The following is a 24532-nucleotide window of genomic DNA, read 5'->3' as shown; positions in this document are numbered from 1 at the left end:
TAGGATCCTATTTTTTTTTTTTTTTTAGGATCCTGTTCTTGTGGTTGTATATGAGGTGTAGTAACCCTAGTTGTGTATTCAAATACAAGTCTAGAAAGGTAAGTTATGTTTGATTAATTTTTCTGTCCTTCCTCTTCCCCTCCCTACTCCCTTCTTTTCAGTCCCCGTTGTCTAATCCAATAGCCTTATATTCTTTTCCTCCCCACTCTCTCTTGTGGGTTAGAATCCACATATCAGAGAGGACATTTGACCGTTGGTTTTTTGGGGGACTGCCTTATTTCACTTATCACGATATTCTTCAGTTCCATCTATTTGCCAGTAAATGCCATAATTTCATTCTTCTTTATGACTGAGTAATATTTCTTTGTATATTTATCCCACATTTTCTTTATCCATTCATCTGTTGAAGGACATAATTGTCATAGTAGAAGTCTTATACTTCCTTGGATAGATTTATTCCTAGGTATTTATTTGATTTTATAATTTATTTTTTTAGATTAATTGTGAGTGGAATTTCTTTTCTGATTTCTTCCTCAGAAAGTTTATTATTGGTAACTAGAAAAGCTACTGATTCTTGTGTGTTAATTTTGTATCTTTCTACTTTGATGAATTTATCAGTTCTTAAGAGTCTTTTGGTGGAGGCTTTAGAATATTCCAAATACAGAATCAAATCATTTGCAAACAGAGATAATTTGACTTTCTCCTTTCCTATTTGTATCCCTTTCATTTCTTGTTTATTGCTCAGCATGAATTTCAACTACTAGAGTGAATAAGAGAGGTACACTCTTGTATTCTAGGTTTTGGAGAAAGTGCTTACAGAATTTTTTTCTTACATGTATGGCACTGGCTTTGGGTTTTTCATATGTAAACTTTATTATTTTGAGGTATGACCATTTTACTACTAATTTATTCAGGGATTTTAACATAAAGAGATATCAATTTTTACTAAAGGTCTTCTTTGCATTTACTGAAATGATCATGTGATTTTTCACCCTTGATTCTATTTATATACCAAATTATGTTTACTGACTTGTGTATATTGAACCATCCTTGTATTCCTGAAATGAAGTCAACTTCATCATGGTGAATGATCTTTTTAATGTGATTTTGAATTCAATCACAAAAGGGGTTTGAAAGTTTTTTTGTATTTATGTTCATCAAGGATATTGTTTAATATTTTCCCTTTTCTCTGTGTCCTTAATCAGGTTTTGGTAGCGGGGTAATACTGACTTCACAGAATGAGTTTGGAAGGGTTCTTCCCCCTTCTATTTTATGAAATAGTTTAAGGATCATTGACATTAGTTGTTTAAAAGTCTTGTGTAATTCAGCAGTGAAACTGATCAATTCTGGGCTTTTTTTTTTTTCCTTTTTTCTTTATTTTTTTGAGGGAAGGCTTTTGAATAATTGGTTCAAACCAATTCTTGTTACTGGCAGTTTTTAAAAAATAACTTTTTTGTTCAATTTTGGTAGTTCATGTGTGCCTATAAATTTGTCTGTTTTTTTTTTTTTTTTTTTTTTTAAGATTTTCCAGTTTAAAATTGTTGATAATATTCTTTAATGGTCCCATGAACTTCAGTGGTTTCTGTTGTATTATCCCCCTTTTTATCTCTAATTTTATTTTTAGGTGTCTTCTCTCACTTTCATTTGGTTAGTTTAGCTAAGAATTTGTCAATCTTATGTTTTCAAAGAATCAACTCTTCATTTTATTAATCCCTTATGTTGTTTTTTTAGTCTTTATTTCACATATTTCTGCCCAAATCTTTACATTTCTTTACTTCTACTGGTTTTGGTTTGAGTTTGTTCTTATTTCCATGAGAACTTGAGACACCTCATTAGCTTATTTTTTTTTTGAGATCTGTTTTTAATATGTGTACTCATAGAAATGAGCTTCCCTCTTTGTACTGGTTTGGTTGCATCTCCCAAGTTCTGGTATGTTTCATTTTCATTTTCATTTAATTCTAGGAATGTTTAAGTCCCCCTTCACCCCAATTTTTTCAAGGATCCACTGTTGATTCAGCAGTGTATTGTTTAAGCTCCATGTGTTTCAATGATTTCTGCAGTTTTTCTTGTTGATAATTTTCTTTCTTCATTATGATCTGGTAAGATGGAAGAAATTAATTCTTTTATTTTAATTTTTAAGACTCGATTTGACCATTTTAATTTTTGCAGGGTGCATTTTTGTTGTTGATCTTTTTAGATATACGTGATGGCATGTTGGATTTTGACATATTATATATGCATGTAGTGTAACTTCTGATCAGGATTGCAGTCTTATATGACCAATTTTTAAAAAGTTACATGTGCAAAAGTAAAGAAGGTGTATTCTGCAGTTGTTAGATGGAATGTTGTGCAGAAGTCTAAGTCCATTTTATCTGTACTGTAATTTAATTTACTATGTTTCTTTTTTTACTTTTAGTCTGCTGGTGTGTAAGAGGTATTGAAGTCCCCCAGTATTATTGTATTGGGGCATATATCTCCTTTATAACCTGTAGTGTTTGTTTTATAAATTATATGTGCAATATTCAGTGCATAAAAGTTTGTAATCATTATATCTTTTTGATGAAGTATTCCCTTTACCAGTATGTATTGACCTCCATTGTCTTTTCTAACAAATTTTGGCTTGAAGTACATTTTGTCAGTTATGAGTATAGTTACTCCTGTTTTTTTTGGATTCCATTTCCTTGGAATAGCATTTCCTATCCTTTCACTTTCATTTTTCATATGGCAGCTGTGCTGGTAAGACGAATTTCTTGCAAGCAGCATATTGTTGATTTTTTTTAATCGCTCAGCCACTCTTCATCTTTCGAACAGAATTATGATCATTGACTTTCAGAGTTATCATTGCATGATCTGTATTTGTTTCTGTCATTTTGTTAGTTTTCTTCCTTTTGTCTTAAATATTCTATGTTCATTTCTTCCTGTATTATTAATGTTACAGTTTGAGAATTTTCTAGTAATGTTTGATTTATTGCTAATTCTCATTCTTATCTACTTTTCTAGTGAGATATTTCTCTTCCCTGTGCTTTCATTGTTATATTTGTCTTTCTTCCTCTTCTGAGTATAGAATTCCTTTATATGCCTTCTGTAATACTGCTTTAGTGGTCATGAGATCTTTATGTTTACACTTATCATGTAAAGGTCCTCATTTGTTCTTCAATTCTGAAGGATAACTTTGCTGGGTATAGTAATCTAGGTTATCAAGTATTTTCTTTCAGGATTTGAAATACATTATTTCATACTATTCTGGCATAGGGTTTCTATTCTGGCATTTAGGGTTTCTTCTTTGAAATCTATGTTTATTCTGATAAACATAGATTTCAGAATAATTCATGATTCATGATTGATAATTCATGATTTCGCACTTATATCTTGCTGCTTTTCATGTATTTTCTGGGCTCTGAACCTTTGGTTGTTTAATATGTCATGGAGAGTTTTTTCTTGATCATGTCTACTTGGGGTTCTAAATGCCTCCTGTACCTGGATATCCAGGTCTTTCCCAAGATTTGGGAAATTTTCTGCTATTATTTTCAGCCTATAGCTCTTTTCTCTTGTGTATTCCAATTTTGTGTACTTTTTTATCTTTTAATAGTGTCCCAGTGATCTTATGCGAGCTCTTCATTTTTTTCATTACTGTATGAATTTGATAATTCTTTAGACTTTTCTTCAAGTCCTAATATTCTTTCTTCCACTTAATCCAATCTATTGGTGAGACTCACAATTAAGTTTTTAATTGGACATGTGGAGCTATTCATTTCTAACACTTCTGTTAGTTTCTTTTAAAAAAAATCTCTCTCTCTATTGTATTATTTATATCCTGCATTGTCTTCCTTAATTTATTCAGTTATTTATTTGTATTCTCTTGGAGTTCATTGAAATTTTTAAAAAATCATTATTTTGAATTAATTTTCTAGCATTTCATCAACTCACTTTGATATCTTTGGAATCAGTTGCTAGAAAGCAATAAGCTTTAAGAGCTGTCATTTTGCCTTTTGTACACATTTCCTTTATTTCTACGTTTAGATTTATGCATCTATATCCACTTTTTTGTGACGGTCTTGTTAGTAACCAGCCTCCTCTGGATGATGTGCCTTGATACATTGAGCTGTTGTTTAGTGTTTAATTTAATTGTAATTGAACCTCATTGTGTAGCTTTTCTGTAGCTTCTTTAGCTGTGATTAGAGGGTTTCGATGCAATGCATACTGCATCAGAGCCTGAGACACCCATTTTCTCTGTAGATCTTGCAAAAGTGGGGTGCCTCTAGTAGTTCAGGCAGGTGTAGGGTAGACCTTGGAATACATGGAGTATACTCTCTGTGATTACTCCTACAGGCCAGTAGGTGTGGGAGCCACCTAAGATGAGGGCCCTCATGGACAGAGTGTCAATAACCATTGTGTCATTTCTCTCTGCTGTTGCTATGGTGGTGAATGTCTAAGAGCAGGACTTCACCCACTCTCATTCACGCACGTGTAGTTGAGCTGAGTCTGTGGCTCAGAGTTTTTGTCTTCCCTAGCCTTTAAACTGAAATATCCATCAAGGTTCAAAAGATGGTAGGTCATATCTGGAGTAAGAGGCAGATGCTCTGAGCTGACTTGGAAATATTTCTTAGTGGCAAAGCACCCACCCGAGTGCTTAAAGTGCCAGACTCAAATCCTAGCATTGAATAGAAAGAAGAAAACAAACAACAATAAGAAACAACAACAAACCAGATGAAGAAATAAAGTAGAAGTCAAACAAAACAATAAAAACCAACCACACACCAACAGGGTAAAAGGGCAAAAATAACACAGAATAAACTAAAATGTTAGTTATATTATCTAGTTATTTCATTTTTGTTTATTATTATTATTAACATTATCATTATTGTTGTCCTAAGGATTGAATCCTGGGTCATTTTACTTCTAAGCCATGTCCCCAGCCCTTTTCATTTTTATTTTAAGATGGCCTCACTAAGTTGCAGAGGCTAGCCTTGAATTTGCAATCTTCCAGCCTCAGGCTCTGAAGTTTCTAAGATGACAGGCCTGTACCACCAAGCCCGCCTAGTAATATTATTTTTAATAATAAAAATAAGGTTAACAAAAATAAATAAATAAATAAATAAAGGTGAAAAAGGATGAAAAAGAAAAATGGAAAAAAAAAAGTTAAAGTGATTTTAAAAAAAGAGAAAGCCAAAAATGTGAAAAAAGGAAAAGTAAAGAGAAAAAGAAGAAACAACAAAAGAAAAACACATATTGTTAGAGGAGAAGTGAGATAGAGAAAAATATATATATATGTAAACCAAAACAGCAATAGCAAAAATAGACAGTCCAAAACAAAAATTTCTTCTTTCAAGGTGCTCAGTTTTGAGGGAAACAGAGGGTGATCACAACCTGTGCTGAACAGAAATTGTTTTTCTGTCTTCCTAGGCCATGTTGCCCTTGGAGAGAACAAAGGCTAGATGTTATTTACCACCTTATTCTGTCCTTGGCTGTGCTTATCACACCAGACTGAGTGAATTGTGCCCAGAGTCAGTTAGAATACCTCTCAGCTGCCCTACCACCAAACAGAACCAAGCTGAGAATCAGAGGTCCCCAGGCAAAGATTTACTCTGGAGCTATTTGGGCTATCCTCTTGAGTGTGAGGCTGATGCCGATGATGCCGCGTGTCAAGGACTTTGGCACTTTTTGTGCTGCACATTCCATGTGTAGGGAGATGCCATGGAGTCACAGCTATCTATGCTGTGGAGGATGGTGGTAGGCCCAGTGAAATTCACAACTCATGAATTTGGTGTCCTTTCCTGGACTCCATCTGGATTATCAAACTTCCAATTTTAAAGGGGGAGTATCTTCATTTCCTTGTATGAATCAGTCCAGTTCCCCAGCATGTAGAATTCTCGGAGGTTTTGTGTCAAAATTTCTCACCTGGGCCCCAAATGACTCTCAAGGAAGCCACCCACTAAATTAGTGCAGTAATACTGCCATGAAGATCCAGAGATTGGAAAATGCAGGAACCTTTGATTCCTGGAGCCATAAGCTGAGACCTTTTCACACTGGTTCCATTTTACAGAACCATGAGAATATGCTGGTAAGTGCAGAGAACTTCTCCAGAGCAAATTTGCTATGCACATCTTAAGTCTATTGTCTCTTTTGATTATTTCTGCAAGGTGCTAATTCCTGTGCTGCTAGTGCACACTGGGACTCTCCCTTTCACCTCTATCCCTCTCCTTTGCTGTTCTGCTGTGTAATTGGGACTGGGACACTCTGGTTCACTCTCCGCTGCACTTTCAAAAATTTCTATGTTTCTCCAAGTCTCTTTCTGTTCACTATTGATCTTAAACATTCTCCCAAAGTCATTCAGCTGCTTTCCAATTGTTTTGAGTCTACCTCTAGAGATGTATAAGTCTGGGTGCCTCTAACCCACTATTTTGAATCCTGACCTATAAATTTTTGGTATGTTATCTTAGGTCTCCTTAGTTTATCTTCAATAGCTATGAAGATGTAATGACATATTCTTAAAATTTTGTTTGATTTTTCTTTTTCTCTATCAAGGAAGAGAAACTAAAAGGGAAATTTGGCCATAGGATGCAAATAAATCTTCCTTCAATATTTATGCCTACATTATGGTCAGAGTATTATGGAGCTTGAAGCAAAGGCTTTGTTCATAGTATCCAGAGGCAGTCTGGAGTGAACACAGAAGGCTCCTAAATTATGACATTCATCCAAAACAGTAATATTTACTCTACATGCTTTTAACTGCAATGTGTCTCTAATATTACTGACTCCAAACAGGCCCACAGTTGCTGTAAGAATAGCCAAACCAACTCTGTTCCAGATTCCCATTCTTTGGGTCCTTTGCGTGACCACCTGATTTTAAGTTCTTAAAAGAGCATTGCCAATGACATTTTGTAACTCAGGCATAAGGACTGAGCAAAGGTCCCAGATACACATCCTGCATGATAAAATAGAGAAAAAATTGAAGGGAAATGAGTAGACCTGTAAAGAGAACCAAAGCATACCTCTGGTTTAATTCTTCAGCTGCTCAGTAAGTTATGCATCTGCCTTTTCTATAGATACCACACATATTTTCCTATTTTCAGTGTTTCCTTTTTCTACTTTCTGTCAGAGATAGGAGCTAACAAAATATTTCTCCCTGCACATACTGCAATCAATTTTGCCAGTAAGTACAGATCTTAAAATAAAACCATCTTGACCTTCTCATAAAAGAAGGTATTTTCAATTGCTTGATGATAGCTTGGAAGTACACATCATTTTTCAAACTTGTACCCTTAGTAATCTGTCATGTGTCTGGACATTTCATTATCGGCAATATTTTACTATCTATCCATCTCTGCTCTTCCAAGTGCCTGTTTTTAACATTGAGACAATAGACACTAACTAGTTGATAAAAGAACATCCTGATATATAGTGGCCAAGAACAGGTACACTGATAACTTATTTCAAAAGGGCAATGTATTTAATTCTCTCTACGCCTTGAAAATAGGTATTGTGCCAGTACCTACTTTGTAAAGTTGTGATGAGAAGCAAATTCATTTATATGTCCAATAATATTTGTTGGACACCACCTATGATATGTGTTGTGAATAAAAAGACTGCAAGATAAAAGGAAAGAGAACCACGGGGTCCTGTGTTAGGTATGACTGTCAGAAAATTGCTCTTGGAAGATTTTGTTTGATCAGTGATTTTTGATAGAAGTAAAGAAGTAAGTCATACAAATACTGGGAAAGAGATGGTTATGGACAGAAGAAATAATTATAAGGATGTGGTGGGGAATGTTAGTACCAGGTTGAATAAGCTGGATTAATCTATGTTGGGTCCTTCTGAACAAAATCATCCAGCTCCGATGACTTCAAGAAGACAAGGCCAGAGTGGAGTCGGAAGAGCTGTACTGCATTCAAGTTCCCAAAGCCAAAGTCTTTCTAGAGTGTTTTAGGCCAAGGAGCAATCATAGTCAACACACAGAGTGTGTATGGAAAGGTGCTTCCTGTCATCTGGGGTCCGTATTTATTTCACGAGTGTCTTAGTCCATTCGTGCAGATAGAACAAAATATCTTAGACTGGATAATTTATAAGGAACATAAATTTATTACAGTTCCAGAGGTAGGGAAGCCCAAGGTCAAGGCACTGATATTCAGCATCAGGTGAGGGTTGCTTAGTGCTTCCAAGATGGTGCCTTGCTCCTGCATCCTTACATGGCACAAGGCAGAAGGCCAAAAGGACCCAGCAAGTTGTCTGCTGCTCTTTTACTGGTACTTATATTCACAAGGGTGGAACCCTCATGGCATAATCACCTTTCAAAGACCCACCTCTTTTCTATGTCACACAGGGCACTGCTGTGGTCTGAATTCATCCTCCAAAAATTCATGTGTGAGAAGCCTAATCCCTAATTCAACAAGGTGTTCTGTGGGAGGTGCTTAGGAAGGGTTAATGGGGGTTTTGTGGGAATGGGTTTGCCTTCTTTCCGCTCTTCTGTCTTGTGAGGGAAGAGCACCCTCATCATATGCTAGCATCTTGATCTTGGTCTTCTCAGTCCCTATAACTATGAGAAGCAAATTTCTGTCCTTTATAAATTATCTATTTTCAGGTATTCTGTTATGGAAGCACAAAATGGACTAGACAAAGATTGAATTCCAATATGAATTTTGCCTAGGACACAAATATTCAAATTATGGCAAAGAATAAAATATAATTATCGTACAAAACTTAAAAGGTACAAACATAAAGAAGGAAAAGAGAAGAAATATGAAGGGATAAAGAGTAGAGGAAGAAATCATCTATTAAGATACCACAGAAGCATAAATTCTATTCTATTTTTTCGTGTGTGTGTGTGTGTGTGTGTGTGTGTGTGTTTGGATTTGGACAATTTTCTGTGAATTCTATGAACATGCACATTAATTTTTTAATAATCTACTATATTCACTCAACATCTGATCTTTACCACCATGAATTTATTTAACCACATCCTTTTTATTTACTGCATAGTTATACACCATAAAGTAGAGCCATAAGTTTATCCAATTATTGTAACTTACTTTTTCAAGATTATATATTTTGTCCTCATTGCCTGAGGTTCTGTCTTCCAAGTGGTCTAGTCTTTTGGTGATGCTTCCTATTGAATTTTTAATTTAGTTTGCTGCTGCCTTCATTTCAAGGATTTCTGCTTTTGTTTTTGTTCAGAATCTCTACCTCTTTATTGAAGTGATCTTTCACTTCATATATTTTCTCTCTGATTTCATTCCTTAGACAGTTCTTTACTTCACAGATCAGTTCTAAAATGTGCATTCTAAAATGCTTCTGATATTTCTTCCACTGTGGTGTTGATGGATTCTGTTTTTGGAGTATCTTTGTTTGGGTGATTTGTTCCCTTGCATTTTCATGTTGTTTGTGTGTCTATACATCTAACAGTATGGATCTAAGGCAGTAGTGTTTCCTGCTGTGTGGATTTATAGTGTCCCTGAGGATTTCTAATATCTCACTGTTTAGGGGGAAATGAATAGTAACAGCAACCAATGCAAACAATATACAGTATTAAGCCAAACAGTTCCTACCATGACATCTACAATGTTATCACAATAAAGAGAAATGATATAATCAGTTATTGCCTACAATAAAAACAAGTTTTTAAAAGGGTTTATAATTTCAAATGGTAGACAGGTAGAGAACAGAAGTGATATAAGATGTGTTGATTATGAGGGAGGAGGAAAGAAGAAAGAAGTAAAATATTAAAGGAAGAGTGAAAGAGAGAACAACAGAGATTGACTGTTAAAAGAAGAAAAGAGAGAATCGAGGGAAATAGGAGAAAAAAATGTATATATATAAAGTCAAAATTTTTAAAAAATTAAAAATATGAAAAAAGGAATACAAAACAAAACTAAAATATATTAATCAAACATCCTAGTTCACAATAAACCAATCCATGAAAAATAACTGGCTTTAAAAAAATGCTAGAAATGAGAAAAAGCAAATACGAAAATGTACAAATGTCCATGTACCACCAAGGTCATAATTAAACAAAGAAAAAGAATTAAAAAGAAAGAAAAAAAACTTGATGAAAAGTTAAAGAACTCTTTCTGTTGGGGTTTGAAATAGTCTCTCAACTTCTCTTCTTTTTAGCTTTAGGTGGGGTCACCTGGAGAGCGTCACCCCACCCTCTGGATTGCTGGAGTGAGATAGGTAATCCTAGGAGCGGAGTCCTAGAGGCAGGGTTTAGGCACAGGCAGGCTCCAGGCTCTTCACTGAAGGCCAGTTGGTCTGGAGAATTTAAATCAGCATATCTCCAGTGCCCAGTACTTGTTGGCCATGCTGGAAGACTATATCCCTGGATTCTCCCCTGGGTTCCACTCATGTGGTGGAAGAGTCAACTCTTAATCCCCTATGTCACCTGCAGACCCCATGTTTCCTGGTCTTGGGTTCAGTCTCCAAACAATCTCTCCTGCCCCAGACCTTTCCCAATTCCTAGCCTGATGCATCTCTCCCAGCAGGTCTGCAAAGGTACTTCCCTTTGTCCTCTGCACGCTACCTGGAGAGATGGTGACTTCTCTCCCAGCACACAGATATGAGGCAGCGCCTTTTAGTTTGTTGGGCATTGTCCCTGGTCTCTAAATGCTCAATACCCAGACACACTTCGGGCCTCCCAAAAAAGGGGGTTCCTTTAATTACCTTATCCCTCCGCTATGCTCAGGGAAGGACCACTCTGGTTGGTGCTTCTGGCCCAGCCTTGGCTATGCTGCTGGGGATTTTTTTTCCTTATTTTATGATATCCAACCTCCTATGTCCCCAGTCTACTTTGAATGTCCCATTTTAAATTCCAGTAAAGTCCCCCGACCTTTTTTTTTTTTTTTTTTTTTTTTTTTTTTTTTTTGTTCACCAACCTTGAGGAGAAGCTGCCTATCTACTTTCTTGGTTTCATGTCACGGAATGGCCCAGAACATGACCTCCTCTCTCTGCCATCTTGCTTCTTCTTCCATAAAGAGTGTTCCTGGAGGCTACTGCATCCACTCTTACCCTTGACCTGTTTAACTTCTAACCTTATCTGAGATGTTGCTGCATCAGTCCTCCCTCTTTAGAATATTCAAATCAGGGGTCCTTACCTGGTTTTCTTCAGCCTCCCCTGGCCCTGCGTGCCCACAAATCCACATTATGCCCAGGTGTCCATGGCCCCTCACTGGGCTTAAGACTAATCTGTGCCTATAACCTTACATTTTAATCCTTTTCCTGCTATCATAACAGAATATCAGAATCTCACAAATCTCACAAATGGTCTAAATTATACATAAAAAAAATCATACTTCTCACAGGGAGGCTGGGGGCTCTTTAATAAGAGTCAAGTCACACTGGAGAGCAGGTGAGGAGGGTGGAGTGAGTAAGAGAGCATGTTTGAGAAGTCTCCTTTCTAACAAGGCCACTTCCATCATAATTAGCACGCTCCTGTGCCAATGGCATTATTCCATATATGAAGGTGAAGCCCTTGTAACCTAGTTACTTCTGAAAGGTCCCACCTCTCAATACTGTCAGTGACAGTTACATTTTGGCATGAGTTTGGGGGGTAACGTTCAAGCTCTAGCACTTTATGATAACTTCCCTTTATAATGTTAAGCATGCGTCTCTACATATGACCGCAATTGTAGTTCTAATGTCCATGGAAGAGGAGAACTCACATAATAAATATGTCTCATAAATTCAGAAATTCCTCGTTTGTAGTTTAGTAACCAGAATTGCATCTATAAACACCTGAAAAATCAGTTAGGTGAAGAGATGGATGAATGAAGAGACAGATAGGTAGATAGGTAGACAGATAATAGAATGTAAATGCTATTTGATTTACTGACGATCTTGATATATAAGCTCTTAGATGCCTTTACAAATTCCATTCATCCAGAATTTAGCTAGAATGCAGCTACTCACAGATGAGGACTCAGAGATGATGGAAGGCAGTGCTCCTCATACTGTGGTCCTAGTGTTATTGGGCATAACTTAAGAACAGACCGATCACCACTGAGAAGTCCAAATTTGAGTCTTTATTAAGCCAACTGGCTGACTGTCTCACACAATGCCCCAAAAAATGGCTATTGGGAGAACAGCCCTGACCATAGGGTTGTAGGGGTTCTTATACCAAAAATCACATCAATCATAAGTGTCTGTCGCTATGATTCGAAATTACAAACTAACATCATGAGATCATCAACAGAGGGGTAAGTGGGTCAAAATGACCCTTACCTAGGTACAAACTAAAGAATGGTTATTAACATTCACACAATTACCGTTTACATGGTGCATTGATTAAGAGCAATAGAGATAAAAAGAGAGCAATTTTTCATTACATAAGAATTGTCATTTTATATTGCTAAACATGTCACACTAAGTAACTGAGGATGGGTACAGAGGTGGGTGTCCCATGGGAGAAGATTATTTCCTACATAACATGGAGTCTCAGAGCAAAATGGAGTCTGTTTAGTCATTTCCCTTAGAGTCTGGCCTAAAACATTCTCATGAAGTCAGATCTGTCAGCCATTACACTAGGTTCTCATCATTATCTGGTATCTTGTTGAAAATCCTAATGATTGGGTCCCACAGACATACTGAATCAGAAACTCTAAGGATGTGGCCCAGGATTTTGCTTCAGTGTCACACTGACGATTGTGACACACACTGAAATTGAAGTACCACTGAGCTCTTCCTTCATGACATTTGAATCCTGTACATTGTTGGGAGAAATCCTAGTTCTTGGCTGGCAGCAGTGAATGTCTCAATTGTGGAAAGAAAACCTTTGCACATTCACACCGGATAGGAAAACCTGTGGAGAGGAGCATTCAGCTCTGGTCGCCTAGTAAAGTAAACAATTGCCCCAAGTTGACTCAGTGTCACTAAGGGAACCCGTATAGGAACCTGGTGGTCTGATCCCCCATGGCACATTGTGATTGGGCAAGAAACATACGAAATGTATATCAGTCCCAGCAATAAATGGTGTGCAGACTTGTGCAGGCTGCTCACCACAAGCCTGCTTTCACCCAACTCCCGGAGTCTGGGTCTCGACTCTGTGTCCTTACCAGCATCTGAGCTAGCCTGGCACGATAGACAAACTACATTTAGTACTAGAAGTTACACATGATTTCCCACCATTACATCCTCTGCATTTCAGTCTTATCCTTTATAACAAAGTGAAGGACAGTCTTTTTCCCTGTTGCACCCTTGAAAGCAAGATGGGTCACCAACAGCTCTATTGGAGCCATGTAAGAAAATCTAGCCAGGGTTCTCACTTTTGCCGCATCTACTCAAACCTGCATGGTCTAATCTGGAAATATGGCCTCAGTCTGTGCCGGCAGCATTTCTGTCAGTACGTGAAGGATGTAGACTTCATTAAGTTAGACTAAATGATCTTCCTCAAATGGATTGCCCAAGACAGCCACTTAAGGAAAGAGAATGAGAGAACGTGCTAGCTCTTTGTACATAAAATAAAATTCTAAAAACCTTCCAAAAAAGAGTGAAGGGCAAAAGAAGCAAACCAACATTACACTGTTTAAAGATGAAATATTCTAACCTATGTATGAGTAAATTGTCTGGTATACAATATACACATTCATTCAAAGATCTTTTAAGTACCTACTGTGCTCAGCACTGGAGACCAGGTAAGCAAGATAACTACTTTCTTGGCACTCATCTAATCAGAGAAGACAGGCAGTTGCATGTGTGTGTATTTAGTCCATTAACACATTTTTCTTATGATATGTGATATCATATTTTCCATGATAACATGAAGTTGGGGCCAATGAAGTAGGGGCAGTTAATTACATTTGAAAAGGGCAGAGAATCAGGAAAGTATTTCTAGAAGAAAAACTTTTAGCCTTACAGAGCACAAACTATACTAAGTCTTCAGAGTGTAAAAAGGCTGGGCCTGTGGTGGTGGTAAGAAGAGGTCATTGTATGTACATGAATGAGAGAACAGAATTTCCTGCATAATTGGATGAAATGGAGGAAGAGAGAAGTCAAAGAGGAAGCCATAAGTAATTAAAAATCACAGTATTTGAGGAAGAGGAAAAAGAAGGAAAGAAGTGAATGAAAATCTTGAATGGTCTTTTTATTTCTGGTGTCCAAGTGATGTCAGTTTCCCTGTTTTTCTTTAACATTCTGATCCTAGTGAAATCTGGTAGAAACAGTTTGCAAGACAGTAAAGTTTATAACGGGGGAGAAAACACAGGAAGGTTTATCTCAATGCAGTGCCCAAGTGAGCAGACCAGGGACCGAGGGAATGTTTGTTTCTCTCATTCTCCAGCTGATTGTCTGAATGACTGACAAACTACCAGCATTTTAAGAAAGAATGACAGGATGCGAAGGGAGGAGGGAGAGGAAGAAAAGCAAAATGGAAGAGGAGAGAATCAGAGGAATCCTTGGGGATTTACAATACTTAGGGGTAGGCAGTCTGAAGCAGATTTTTAAACACACAGAAGTGAATTGCCTTGGAGTCTTTAGCTCTTTCATGGCACATTATTTATGACTGAGTTCTCTGTACGTAGTTATTTTTAATGACTTTGTTCCCAAACGAAGCCCTTGGTACCATTGTGCTAGCACAGTCCCTGTGAAAACTGAAAATTGACCACTTTGTTCTGTTTATAAAGGACTACGGCTTTACAGATGCTGAAAATAAAACCCACAGAGTTCATAAAGTAGACATTCTTGGTCTTATGTCTTACCTTATTCCACATTTAAAATGTTTTCCTAGCCACACTCATAATCATGGTTTACTACATTGCCTAAAGATAGAGGCCCGGGAACAGTCCCTTCTATAACCCAATGAAAGGTAATAGCTTGACTCTTCCCTTCCTCCTACTCTCAGCTCTCTCTGTAGGACAGGAGACATGATTAGACTTTATGTAAATATTATGGAAGTGCCTTATGTCTCAGTAGCTTGGGGTTTGACATTTTCCACTTTTAGAAGATGTTTATCACTTTCCCTTGCTTTTTCCAAACATGAAAGAAATCTCAGAGAATAAAGAAAAATTTTCGACACCATAATGTGTACTTCCAATGTAATTCAATTGCTGTACACATAGTCATGCTCAGGGAGAACCAGGACGTCAGCTTTTAATTTGCTACAAAACAAACATTGTCTCCAGTTATTTTCCAGGGATTAGGGTGGTAACTTCAGTAATTGAAGAGGGGGATAAACAAAGTTAGCATAAAATTATAGTCTGACACAACCTTAATTTTGCATTTTAAGATCTGGGTGAGCTCATCTGTCATGAGGCTCAAAATAAACAAGAGTCCAAATGGAAACAATAGTGTTGTTAAAATCATCCACATAAATGAGTCAAGCACCCAAAATGCCTTCTGCTGGGGGCAAAGTGATATTCTCAAGGGTGAATCTGATGAGTGCCCCTTTTAGACATTAAGATAATTAAACAACCTCAGAAACACACTGAACACACAGACTTTCATTCTGTTTGTGAAATGTTGCAAAATAATCATATTGGTAAAAATATGAGACTGAGTGTCCACGCTCTGAGTTATAAGGCTTTAAAATACGGGTAGACTTTTTGATACAGTGGCTTGAGGGTTTTAAAAAATCCAACCCCTTGGGAAGTGGAGAAAGTAAATAAAATCAAGGGTTGTTTCTCTGGATGATGTTCTCTTGGCCCAAGGCCAATGAACAAGTTCGAAGGATTTCAGTAGCTTGCATTCTTCCCTAAACTCAATAAGTGGAAAGTCTATTTTTCCTGTTACTCAGATCAAAAATGTGGTGCTATCTTCGACTCCTCTCTTTCTCTCACTTTTTCTATGTAATCAAGCTGCAAATTCCAGCCACACTACCACCACCCTAGGCCAAGTGGCAGTCATGGTCTTGACAGTTTGGCTATTATCATGGTTTTATAAATTGGTCTCCCCTGATCCCACCCTTGCCCCTGTGTAGTCAATTGTGGACTTAGCAGCAGGATTGATGCTGCTAAAATGTAAGCCAGATCGTATGGACAAATACCCATCTCTCTCAGTGTAGCCCAGATTCTTTGCATCGCTAAGAGGTCCTGCTTGATCAGGCCTTCTCTCTCTCCCTGATGTCTTCCTTGACCACACACCACACTCTTCTTGCACACTTCTTTCCAACACCACAAAGCTCTTCATTGTTTCTCAAACCAGCTGGACGTACTCTGGCCTCAGGGCATTTGCATTTGCTATTCTTTCTGCCTGATATGTTCTCCTCTTAGATAACTGAAAAATTTTCTTCCCCACCTGAGTTTTTGATCAAACACTTCACTTTAATAAGTAAGGCCTTTCACAATCACTTTATTTAAAAATTGTAGTTTCTTCATGCACTCTCTAGATACTCTGAGCACTCCTATTCTTTTACTATGGGTATAACTACCTCTTATGAACTAAATATCTTATGCATTTCTATTTGTTTATTGTCTGATTTCTTCCATCAGGGATTTTGTTTCACTTTTATGACTTGTTCAAGAGTGACTAGTATAGTGGCACAATGTGGGTAGGTCATCAATAAATATTCACAAGATGATGAAAAGGCTCAACTAATGCCACTTATATCACTTATAGACCAGTCTTATTTCTTGTTTACTACAGATATTCACAAAAAAGAGAAGTCCTGGGAGAATGTTGCCCAGACTTGCACATTTAAGACAATAAAAACTGAAACAAAAAGAGCAAGAGGCAGTCCTGAGGAAATTGACCCTGCAGAGAGACTTAATGCCCCCACTGTTTTGACCTCCTGGGACCAAGGATCAGTTAAACAACCATTGCATCTGGCATCCAGGTCCAACAAAAGTCATTCTATAATATTGTGGGACTGACTACTTAGGAAGGAGGAAACCATTTTGAAGATTCATTTACTCGAAATTATTGAAAGTTTGCACAATACTATCAATATTGCCAAATCATAATGATATTCCACATATAAAAAAACACATCTAGCATTGAAAAAATATTGTGCCATTGAGAGGAATTTATTCATACTCAAATTTTTGGTTTAATATATTAGACTTACTGGCCTGCAGTCTAATTCTGTACAGCTCACTCTGACTTTATTAGGCTTTGGATTAGTGAGGCCAATTTAATTTCTCAAACCTGAATTAGGGTTAGACTTTACATAGAACAATGAAAGAAACCAATTTGTAAAGAAAATTCATAAAACTTCCCTTCTTCCCAATTTGAGCTAAGGAAGCATACTGCTCTGAAGAGCTTCGACTGGGGTATATGTTATGTAAAAACTGATCCCACTGGATTTATAACAGTGCACACTGGAATCCACCATTTATTTTCAACTTCCATGGACATATATCTGTCCTCAGGTTGGCTTCCTGGGGAGGTGGGAAGAATTTTAAGTGAGAAGTGATTAAGAAAACTTCTAGGTAATAAATAGCTTCAGCAGACAATAACATGAAGGAATCTACTCAAGACTGTCTCAAGGCTGACATGAGTCATTTCACATTCAAAGGTATTGCAATAACTTCTGATGCACAGAGGATTTGTTTTCCTCTTTCACAACATCGGGCTGGGTCTTATTGCTCACTAGAGAAGCTGAATCACAGAAATGACAGCACCTCACGGTCAGTGTCTGAAGGGGCATATACTATTACCCACAGAGTTATTTTAAGTAAGAAAATATCCTATCTCACAAAAACATGCAGGGGGAAGAAAAATATACCTTAGGACAGCCCAAGCATTTCAGTAGAAGCATCTTAGAAACCCAGACTGCTTTCTTGAGGTGCCAAAACTTTCTGAGGGTTGGAAACATCCACATAACATTTTTTTTTTAATTTTCTAGAGAAATTTGATGTCCTAAAGTGATAGTTTCAGACTTGATCTTTTGTGTTAAAAATGAATCAAGGAGTGGAAGCCCTTGGCCTATACCCAAAGGACTTAAAATCAGCATACTACAGAAATACAGCCACATCAATGTTCATTGCTGCTCAATTCACCACAGCCAGATTGTGGAACCAACCTATATGCCCTTCAGTTGATGAATGGATAAAGAAACTGTGGCATATATATACAATGGAATATTACTCAGCCATAAAGAATGATAAAATTATGGCATTTTCAGGCAAATGGATGAAATTGGAGAATATCATGCTAAGTGAGATAAGCCGATCTCAAAAAACCAAAGGACGAATGATCTCGCTGATAAGCGGATGATGACATATAATGGGGGGTGGGAGGGGTTAGCGTTAGGGTTAGGGTTAGGGTTAGGGTTAGGGAAGGGGGCAAGAATGGAGGAAGGAAGGACTGTATAGAGGGAAAAGAGGGGTGGGTGGAGTGGGGGAGAAGGGGGTAAAATGGCAGAATGAATCAAACAACATTGCCCTGTGTAAATTTATGATTACATGAATGGTATGCCTTGACTCTATGTACAGAGAATCAAAATATATCCCATTTGTTTACAATTAAAAAAAAAAAAGAAGAAAACATTGGAACCAACCTAGGTACTCTTCAACAGATGAATAAAGAAATATATATATATATATATGAATAGATAAAGTATATATATATATTTATGAATAGATTATATATATATATATATAATGGAATATTGCTCAGCTTTAAAGAAGAATGAAATTATGGCATTTGCTGGTAAATGGATGGAGTTACAGAATATCATGCTAAGTGAAATAAACCAAACCCAAAAAACCAAAAAAAAAAAAAAAGAATCAATATCTTAAAGCTGTCTTTTTAAAAAGTAGTAACACTTCTTACAACCCAGAACACCTTTACTGCAAAAATCAAATTTATATCATAAGAACTGAGTACTGATTCCTTTATGCTACTGTTTCTCTTAACAATAATTGTTTTTGGTTTTGACTGTAACATGAGTATTGGTCCACTTACATCTTTCTCAGTTGCTTAAGTTGCCAAGTGCATATGATATCCAATTTTTTTTTCCAGTTAAATTTACTGCTGCTTTTCATTTTCTCTTCTCTGAGCTTTGTCAGTTTCTTTGGGTGCCATGCAATAGAGTTCAGGGAGAATTTAAAAAATAAAATTCAGTTAAATATATTCAAAGAGCTTTGCAAGTCTGAATAAATATGCCTGAATACTCTAACACCATGTATATAAAAAGGGTTAAGAACTCCCAAACAGAACTTCAAGGTCAGTGTTTTGCTTTCATCTGTTTCCAATACTTTGCATAGCTGGCAGCCCTCCGTCTTTGGGCGAGTGAAGGGACAGCACAGTGCACAAGATTCATGGTCTCAGCCAGAATTTCCATAATTGCATCAACAGATGGAATAATAATCATCTCTGAAGTTACTGCATAATCTTTCTGATCCAAGGAAACTTCCTCCTCTTCATTTCAAAATCATTTCTGCTGGCTATTTAGACATAAGGTATTCTTATTGTCTGAAAATGTTACAAGCTAAGATGAATCTAAAATAACTGAATGGTTGCAGGCTGGAGTTGTGGCTCAGTGGTAGAGCACTTTCCTAGCATGTGTGAGGCACTGGTTTTGATTCTCAGCACTGCATTTAAATAAATCAGTAAAACAAAGGTCCATCAACAAATAAAAATACATATAATAATAATTTTAAAAAATAACTGAATAATAAAAGTCCTACATCTGAATATAGTTCTGTGGAGAAAGCCAGGGCTGAACCTTTCTGAATGCTACATGGGACCTGACATTTCCTTGGCCTCTGGAAGCAAGGATAGGGAGGACTGTTATTTTCTGCAATTCTGTCTCCAAGCTGTGGTTTAATCATGGCTGGGTGAAGGTGTCCTCTCTGAGATACTTCTGACCAGTTCTCTGTGTTCTTGATTATTCCATGGGAAAGCCAGTTATACAGGTTATATCAAGAGCACGCTAGATCTAATGCAATTAAGGTTATACTTTCTAAAATTGGGTATTTTTAGAAAACTAATGTTTATTTGTAGACAACAGTTGCCCAAGAATCCCTATGCGAAGAGTATGACCAATTTAACTTACCCATAAAAATCATCAAACAGCGTCTCTATTGTGTAGATTTTGAAATAGTTTGAGGTTTAAGTCTTTATTGAAATTACACACCATTTGAGAATATCTAGAAATAGACATTGATATATAAAATTAATTTTTCTAATTATTCACCTATGAGAATCTTTTACCAATATAATGTCCAGGTCACATGTATGGACACATTGAATAACCATAAAAATGGAATATAAATATGAATCTCTCTAATTTAAAAAATTTGTGAAAGATTTCACAACTACTGTACATGTCTCTATAGCATAACCTAAATAGGTAGTGAAAATTGGAGATACAGAATACAGTACTTCAGCAGAAAAACAAAATTTAAAAAGAAATTGCCATATTAGCTACTCAACTGCCAATTTATTCTTCCACACCAATTTGATTATTTTTTTTTAATCCCACGCTTATGTATTGAGATTGTGTATATATCTTGCCTCATTTCAAAAACTAAGGAGAATATAATGAGTATTTCTTTCTCTAGGTACATCCTATCCCTTGAAGTTTACATTTTTTTGTGTAAAAAGACGGTTTCAGTGACTCATAAATTTCAGTTTTAACATAAATTTCAGTTTGAACTTGCTGAAATCTATATTTCAATAGCAACCTCCCTTCAGAGCTTTGATCCAACATTCACAATTATACTTGTCAAAACCCTTTCTCGTGTGTGTGCAGGGCACACTTTTACTAAAAACATGTTCATTGTTTATCTGCCACTCAAATTTAACTGGGCTTCCTGTATTTTAATTTGCTAATTCTGGCAACTCTATGTGCGGGGGGTCAGGATATGTTTTTGTTCTTTTGTGTTTTGATCTTCAAATTTTCCCTTCTCTTAATTCTAAGCAGTAATCAGGCCCTAAGCATTTCCTCATCTCAAGGATTTTTATGGGGCATAAAGTTCAAGCTGAAACTTAGCGAAGCAATGGCAGAGCTTTGAAGAGGACAACTTGGAGGAATGGTGTGCTTAAGGCTGTGGTACCCATGCTGCCAAGGTTTAACTTCTCCATCAACTGGCATGCTTGAGTGGTGGCACAAACAGTGAAACAGACCTGAAGCTACCATGTGCATTGCAAAAAAGGAGGCTTCAGTGGAAACCAGTATTAGTAGATGTCTGCAGGATTTTCCTTGATGCTTTATCATTGGATCAGTCAAGTTTCTCCAGAGGGACAGAACAAATAGGATATGTATAGAGGTAGATGAGAGGGAGAGAGAGAGTTAACTCATATGATTGCAGCCGGAAAAAAAGTCCTTGACAGATCATGGGCAAGGTGAAGACCCTGGTATACTGGTGATATGGTTCAGTCCAAACCCAAAGTCCTCAGAACCAGGAAAGCTGGTGTGTAATTTTTGTTCAAGGTCAAAAGCCCAGGAAACTGGAGTGGAAGGGGAGATGCTGGTAAAATATTAGAGCCCAAGGAAAAGAGAATCTGAAATTTTTTAGGGAGGTGGGGGAGGTAGTAGTGGGGATTGAAGCCAAAGGCACTTTGTCAGTGAGCTACGTCCCCAGCCCTTATTATTTTTTTATTTTAAGACGGTCTCACTAAGTTGCAGAGGTTGGTCTTGAACTTGGGATCCTCCTGCCTCAGACTCCAGAGCTGCTGGGATTCCAGGTGTACATCACCACACACCCTGCAAGGGTGAACTTTGACGTCTAAGGCAGGAGATAAACCTGTCCCAGATCTGGGGATGGAAGAGAGTAGTTCAACTTTTGTCTGCATTCTCTTTTCATTCCTAGCAAATTGGATGGTGTTTGCCCACTTAAAGGGCGGGTGTTCCCACCTGTTTCACTCTTACTTACATACCAAACTCCTCAGGAAATACCCTTTCAGACATATCCCAAAATAATGTTTTTCCAGGTTTCTAAATCTTCTTCTGTTTTAAATATTTTTTTTGTTGTTGTACATGGACAAGATACCTTTATTTTATTTATTTATATGCAGTGCTAAGAATCAAACCCAGTGGCCCACATGTGCTAGGCAAGTGCTCTACCACTGAGCTACAACCCCAGCCCTAAATATTCTTTAATTCAGTCAAGTTGACACTACAATTAATCATCGCAGCCATCAAATAATATCGCAGAACCTTTGCACCCACAGATTTATGACTATGGTTAAATTACCTCTTATGTACAGAAATATGACTTTATAAGTCTAATGCAAGCTGATATAAAGATAATAATGAAATAATATATCTTTCATAACCACATCTATGGAATCAAATTCAGATCTTTGTATGACAGGTATAGATAGTTCCTTAACCAATATATTCTTCTTTTCCAAAATATATAATTGTTAGCAAATTGTCTTCTTATAGGACCTGAATAGTCCAGAAACTGCTATCCCAGTGTCTGTATAAGCTATGAGGTGACAAAACTCAGCTACCGGAACGTGGATTTCTTCAACAATTAGAAGCAAAGAAACCATATGTCAACATGAAACTGTCAATCTGTTTTTGGTCTTAGTTGTGAGGATGTGCCACCTGGATTTGTGACACCCATCTTGTATGAGGGGTTATGGGTACTGGGGATTGAACCCAGGACACTATAACATGGAGATACATCTCCAGCCATTTTTATTTTATTTTGAGACAGGGTTTTGCTAAGTTGCCCAGCTGGACTCAAACTTGCAATCCTCTTACCTTAACCTTCTGAAGAGCTAGGATTACAGACATGTGCCAAGGCACTCAGATGACACCTATCTTTTGATGAGGAGACAAATCTGAGAAGAAAGGACAAAGTTTTAAGAAAAAGAATGAAAAGATTAAACTTGAGGTTATGTTGATATAATTGAGTTACTTACTTGTCAGTTCTGTAAATGCTGTACTTCAATACATTTTATAAAGATAAATTTGGTTGGTTAGTCATTGTTTGCATCCCAAAGAATTCAGAATGATACATTGCTGCTATCCCAGATTAGGTTTCCAGAAACATTCTGCAGCACAGTTTGGATGCAGTATTTAGGAAGGACCAATGACTGTATAAAAGATGAAGGAAAAAAATAGATTTGGGTAGAGAAAAAGGCCAAGCTTTTGGGGAGCTCTGAAACAAGTGTTGTTCAGTAGAATCTTGTACCACAGGTAGTTATGGCCAGAACTTATACGCCGCCTGCGTCATTTAGTAAGTGGATACAGGCTTCTTTGGTAGGAAGGTGACCTCAGGCAAAGGACTTCTCTGAAGCTGAAACAGATATCATGGGAGAGGTAGCAGGATGCTGGCTTATCGCCATATGCTCACTCCATGCTTGAAAGGTGATCTGGGTGTCTTTGTGTCTGCATCGACTATATGTACACAGGCATACATATGTGTATGCACATAAATGTATGCACATATGCATTTAACCTACCTGCTGACTTTATCTCTATGCTGCTATTCAAATCGCTGCAACTCAATGTGATTGACATTCAAAAATGGCTTTGCTCCCATTTCTATAATTTAAGATGGACATGTCAAAGACGACATATCCTTTATCCTTGCTTCCACCCAGTCAATCCCTAAACCAGGTATCTTCTTTCAGTCCACTTTTTTCATTGATGTTGGTCAAATTTGGGCCTCATTATGCCTCAATTAAAGCTATAATCATTGGGTCTCCTAACCCTAAATTTCATCTCCTTTACACTAGTCCCAGCTTGTTTTTTTCTGTGGTGGAGTTCTTACTTTCTTGTTGCTTCTCTTAAAAAACATTCTATAGCCCTCCTTATGTATTAAATCTTAACAGATTTCTTAGTTTTTAATCAAAGACCCTTAAGATCCTACCTTTAATGTGAGATTCTTTAGAAACTACTCAGTGCCCACAGAAGCATGATCCAGAGCAATGGAGGAGTTAGGGTTGTGGAGTGTGCATGGACCTGAAACACAAACTATCCCCTGTCAAGACTGACCCAACTACTGCCCTGTGGAATATTTCATCTGCAGCAGAGATCAACATTGAGCACTCAGTGTGGCTCCATTCCTCAGGGAGACTGACCAGTCACATAGTGGCAGTTCACTTTTACCTAATTATTTTCACATTAGAGAGGGCAGTGATGTATTCTTACAAGGAGGAATTCTTTCACACAAGCTTGGCATTGTCTGCTGGAATGCACAATTATGTACTGAAGCCACTTTACAACAAAACAAAACAATCTTTCTTCACCACAGCCAAGGTTACACCATACTAGAAGTTGCATCTACCATCTGGCCTCTAATACGTTAGAATGTAGGGAAACAGAGAGAGCTCCTTGGATCATAATATTTTGTATTACATTAGTTATAAGAAACCTTGAGCCAGAATTTCCTTAAATATTGACTCTCCCATTTCCTCTTTCCATTTTTACATGTTAGATTTCTAAAATCATATCCCATATATTTTTTATACTCCTGTGCTTTTCATCATTTTTTCTATGAATTAATTTGAATACTTCCTATTGACCTATTTTCCAATTCACAAATCTTCTTTTTAGTTATGTCTAATTGACTGTCAAATCAATCACTGAAGTCATATTGTATTTAATTCAGTTATTGTATTTTTAGTTGTAGGATTCCTATTTCTCTGTTTTTAGAACATTGCTAAAATTCTACATACTGTTCTCTAAATTTTGAGTTTATAAATCATA

This window comes from Sciurus vulgaris (genome assembly GCF_902686455.1).
Source record: "Sciurus vulgaris genome assembly, chromosome: 9".
Classification (NCBI taxonomy): Eukaryota; Metazoa; Chordata; class Mammalia; order Rodentia; family Sciuridae; genus Sciurus; species Sciurus vulgaris.
The sequence above is the reverse complement of the archived record's forward strand: the minus strand, read 5'-3'. Positions refer to the sequence as shown.